General features: G+C 47.1%; 1 non-coding gene across 1 annotated transcript; it reads left to right on the forward strand.

Annotated features, from left to right (window-relative positions):
- The first annotated feature begins 2,986 nt into the window (after positions 1-2,986).
- Trnas-gcu (transfer RNA serine (anticodon GCU)) lies at positions 2,987-3,059 on the forward strand. The gene has a single exon. It is a non-coding gene; the product is annotated as a tRNA-Ser (tRNA).
- The last annotated feature ends 2,585 nt before the right edge of the window (positions 3,060-5,644 follow it).

Here is a 5,644-nt window from a genome sequence, read left to right on the forward strand (position 1 = left end):
GGTTTTTCTGTTCGCGGACTTACTACTGGCCTAGTTATATGCAGCTTGACTGTACAAAAAAAAGAGCATGCCGAAGCCAAACCACCGAACCACATTTTAACTGCCAAAGTCAATGCCGTTTTTACACCAAAGCGATATGTAAAACAAGCGATGCGGGCAAATTACAAACAGTTTTTACGATCCGAAAACGCCGCAAATTAGACCAGAGGTTTTTTTTTTTTTATGTGGAACGCTGCGGTATCGATTAAATTTTTATATAAATAAAAAGACTGGTTAAAAAAAAAAGTCGGGCGCTTAACATATAACCACCGCTGCTTGATTACAGATGAATGAATGTGCAGAACACTTTCTTCGCGAATCGTGTCGGACGCAATGTGTTACGATTCACACTAGACGCATGTATCTCAAACTCTCAAACCTAGCACGCAATGTAAAAGGAAGAACATTAGACATCGTATGAAAAATAGATAAAGCTGTCGCTGCGCGCGTGGCATTGTCGATAGGCGAGTAGAATTAATGTCCATACTTCCTCGACTGATTTCCTGTTTTCCCGTAGAATGCATGAACTGCACCGACGACTGAACAATGTCATCCGAGTGGGGCATGTAGATGCGCTGTTCGACGCGGACAGATGTCTTCGCTGTTCGCCTGCTAAACGTAAACCGACTAGGCCTTCTCAGAAGTCTCAATTACCATAGCAACTACACCTGCTTTCCTGCTAAAGGAGAAAAAAAGACGCAAACCAGACAAGGAACTGAAGTCGATGCGGACCGAGGGGCATTCTATTCTCCTTAAAGGGACACTAAAGAGAAACAATGAATCGGTTTAGATCGATAAATTGTGCTCTGAGAACTCTAATGTCGTTAATTTCGCCATCATAGGTTTATTAATACAGGTGAAAATCAAGTTCAAGGTATCATTTTTTAATATAATTTTTAAATGCCGCGTGACGTCACGGATTTCAAAGTGTATTTATTGTATTTTGGCGCCATTGGCTCCACAAAACTATACCGCAAACTTGGTATGTTAAGTCTATGGCCCCCTCAGAGTACAATGTACTTCATTTTTACCGATTAGGAACTACGTAGTCCCTAAAAGGAGCCGTCAAAACATATGACGTCACGGCGAATGGTGCAGAAACGTCAAGGTGGCGTTGCCACCCACTTTTTGTTTTTGCGTGTTTTCTCGCTTACTAAGCGTCTTCACGCAGCAAGCGTGGTGTTTTCGGTATCGTGAAAGAGTACTTTGCTAATGCGAGGAAAATCGTTTTGCTCTTTAGTGGCCCTTTAAAAGGACACTAAAGTGAAACAATGAATCGGTTTAGCTCAATAAATTGCACTCTGAGAACTCTAATGACGCTAATTCCATCATCGCAAGGTTAATTAAACGAGAAGACAATCAAGGTCAAAGTTTCATTTTTAAATATCGCGCCGAAATCTCTGCGCGTGAAGTCACAGATTTCAAAGTATTTTTTTTTTTTCGTATTTTGGCGACGTTGGCTCAACAAAACTTCTTGCAACTTGGACTCTGGCCCTCTCAGAGGACAATGTACGTCATTTTTACAGATTAGGAACTGCGTAGGCCCTAGTAGATGCCTGTCAAAATCTACGATGTCACGATGATTGGTGCGGGACTGTCAAGCTGGCGTCGCTACTCGGATATCCTTTTGGCGCGTTTTCTCGCTTACCAAGCGTCTTCTCGCAGCGATCGTGGTGATTTTGGTATTATGACAGAGTAATTTACTAATACTATTTCGTGTCCCTTTAAGCATCGCGAACAAGCTCATTCAGCAGTGGTGTAGCTCGAGTTTTCGTCCTCGTTGCGTGTTTCCGCGGTTACAAGGCTGAATGTTCCGGCCATTACACCTCCGTGTTGTTCTTCTGACGATGCTTTTGTAAGCGCTTATATCGTTTCATGTTACTCCGCCGGCACCCGATTGTTAAACGGTACCCTCCATAGTATTTGCGGCCATTATTGCGAAAAACGCATTTTTTCCCCAGAACATCATTAAAGGCCTTGGGCATCAGGCCTAGAGCGCGTGACAACAGCGCCTGACGAAAGAAAAACGACTTTAGGATGTCAGCTACAAACACGGAGGAAAAAAAGAGAAAGTGTTCTTTTCATTCGGTTGTTCTCCTTGCGTGCGTGTTGGCAGCGCATGCCGATTCGAAGAATTCAGCGTATGGAATGTTCGTTATTAAGCGCTGACTGACATTCCTTCCCGTGCCGAGCGCGTCATTCGATAACAACTGCCACCGAAGAGACACCGAGAGCACGTGTTCGACGGACAATCCTGTGATCAATATATCGAGTGACGTCCTTTCGGCGTCGCGTAGTAGTATACATCGAATACCGCGCTACGCGCGCGCGTGTCACCCGCTGGAATCTTTCTAAATGGACACGAATCACACCGCCCAGCGGCCGCTGCCAGTGCGCGTGACGGGCCACGAAGCAGGCGCCGAGCCAGCGCGCTCAGCTCACACAGCGACTCCCCGCCCATCCCTGCTTTCTCGCGCGCTCTGCACTACACGAAGCCTGGCACGCGTGCCGCCGCTGCGGGCGCCGAAACGAAAACTGTTCGCAAGGCGAGTCAAGCAACGACGCACACTGTATATTAGCGGCGTGCGCGTCCAGGAAAAACACGCCCACATAACGGTTAACGTTTAGCGCGATCTTCTTGTTGCTCTCCCGAACTTACAGACACCGGCATTTCCCCACTGCAGGCTGGTACTGAATTGCCTGTTGGCGCAACCAAGCCTGTAAGTTGGAAGCCCTGTCCGTTGGGCGACCGCAGATCGACAACGCACTTCTTTGCTTGCAAACGACACGCCGGCAGACGCCATACTGTTACGTGCGATGTCCGACGTCTCGCCCCATGTGATAAACTAGATAAGCTATGAATAATATCTGTGGGTTTACGTGCCAAAACCACGACATGATTATGAAGCACGCCGTAGTGGAGGGCTCCCTTGTGCCTTGTGTCCCCGCCACGGTGGTCTAGTGGTTATGGCGCTCGACTGCTGATCCGAAGGTCGCGGGATCGAATCCCGGCCGTGGCGGCTGCATTTTCGATGGAGGCGAAAATGTCTGAGGCGCATGTGCTTAGATTTAGGTGCACGTTAAAGAACCCCAGGTGATCGAAATTTCCGGAGCCCTCCACTACGGCGTCTCTCGTAATCATATCGTGGTTTTGGGACGTTAAACCCCATATATTATTATTATTATTATTCTGCCTTGTGCAGTGTAAGCCTTGCTTCGCTGCAGACTCGATGAAATAGAAGCTTTTGTGCAGGAAACTAGTAAACACTCGATTCTTGAGTTATACAGGCTAATGTAACGAGAGAAAAGGGAAAAAAATTCATTAGAGCTTTGCTTACATGCGCTACAACGATGACCTGGCTCTGTTCGCTTCCCAAAAGATATAGCGCTGTTTGCGAACTGGTTAGCTTGATAACATTGTGAAACCTTTCGAGTATGATAAAACAAGCCTAACGGGCACGTTAAGGAATAGACGCACCAAGGTCCACGAGGCTTAGTCCATTAGTCTCAGTGGAAATCCGCCATTCCACAATGTACGCAAGTCGACGTGTCCGCAAGAAATGCAACTTCCAAAAACCGCGCGCAGAACTCACCAGAAAGAGAAGTTAAATTTGATCCACCGGGAAATGAGGAGAGGACCAAACAAACAAGCACGAATGAAAAGAACCAACGAACGAACGAACCTATAGCGTGTGCGATGCTCTCACCGCGTAATGGAAAACTCAGTGCGTGAGAAAAACGCCGTTAAAAGCAAAATGCTCTCCGCCGCCTTCGCGTATACTCATGTTTATTTCACGCTCCCCTCATATCACATGCAGCTGGGGATCGTTCATCACTCCCGGGATTCCTTCACCCTGATTTCGCTAAAAGCACGTCGCTCGCGCGCACCGTCGACCACAACACACACAAAAAAAATAGAGAACATACCTCTGTCACTCAGCGTCTCGATACACGTGAGGTAAGGCGAGGTTTGCAAACAGGATCGTCCATCACTCGCCGACCAGCAAAGCCGGCTGTCGCCGGGAGAAAACTCATTTCGCAAAGGATATTGCCTTGGACACGACGTCACTGTGCTCATGGCGGTCGCCTGCTTGCTTACTTGTGATGTGCAGCTTGTTTGCTTATAAAGAGAAGGCGGAAAGAAAAAAAAAATACTGTATCCTGTATACATACTACAAGAAGCTCACATGTTAACCAGGCTCTTTCGCGGGAGACCAGAGGCAAGAATTTTGAAGCATACCGCCACAAGCACGTTTAATAGGAACCTGGCGAAAGCACGTACCAATGTCTTATATCGTTAATGGCGACTTTTTTTTTTTTTTTGGTTTCGGGTCTCAGCCGTCATGGCAGCGTAGAGGCTATGGTGCTACGCAGCTAAGCTCGACGACGCGGGTTCGATTCCCTACCACCGCGGGCGCATTCGGACAGGCGTGAAACGCAAAAGCGTGCCCGTGCAATTAGATTTGTGCGCTTTGAAGAACCTATAGGTGGTCAAAGTTAATCGGGAGTTCTCAACTATGGCGGGCCTCGTAATCGTATCGTGGTTTTCACGTGACGTTAAACCCCAGAACCTATTTCTTTTGCTTCGCGTCCTCAATCCTGGACGACAGGTTTATATAAGCCCGCAGATATAGGGCCGCACGTATTAAATATTGAGTACTCGAGAAAGTGTCGGCATCGGTGAGAAGAAGACGACGACGATGACCATTGTGGTTTTTGCGGCTGATGCACTTTTGCCGAACTGTGTGGTTCACAACTGGTGGAAGTACCGGAATGACTTTATCGATTTCTATGCAACAGCTACAGACACGCCTCTCCGCCCCTGGCAGCTCACCAAAGTCAGCGAACGAGTTCAGGCTTCATTATTCGAGAAGGGATGCACGCAGTGAAGCACTATATGCAGCCGCTTTCGTCTCTGTAGCTTGTGATGAGGTCACGGCCCCGAAGCCCGGGCCAGCAGGAATGACAGCTGGGCCTGTCCAATATTGCCATGTCACTGCCTACACTTTTGCAGGCGTAACACTTGAGTACACTACACGTTGATATGAGCGATATATCTGTCAGGCGACAAGAACATTGAACCACAGTTTTTCATATACGCCGTGATTAGGATGCCAGTATGTTTTTAACTCAGTATATATTATCCTGCGCAAGCGTACCACGTCCATCGAAGTATAGTTTTTTTTTTATTAGCGCCAGCTCATCGAAAGTTATTGTAATCAACATTCGCATACTCTATCTCTCTCTCTCTCTCTCTGCCTCTCCTCTGCCCGCTATTTACTATACGAATTTCGCGCCAGTGTGTGAAGCCAAAAAATTATACCTTCGCGCTCGAGATGCTCTATCGCTAGCATGGAAATCCGAAGTACAGGTGAGACCCGACGAATGCTAACGCAATGTGGTAAACTAGTTGTCTGAACAGGAATGAGGGCCTCAGACAGGTTAGCCGCAAATTTCGACAGTTGGACCTTTCTTCGTCAAACGCGCCTCATTATCCTTGGCGTGTTTCACGTGAGCCTTTCAAAGTATAGGCATTTACAATGGGAATCAAACTGGCTCAGAAGACTTGATGATTTTGAGTCTATATTTTCACTTCTATATGTGT

The sequence above is a fragment of the Rhipicephalus sanguineus genome, chromosome 1 (genome assembly GCF_013339695.2).
Source record: "Rhipicephalus sanguineus isolate Rsan-2018 chromosome 1, BIME_Rsan_1.4, whole genome shotgun sequence".
Classification (NCBI taxonomy): Eukaryota; Metazoa; Arthropoda; class Arachnida; order Ixodida; family Ixodidae; genus Rhipicephalus; species Rhipicephalus sanguineus.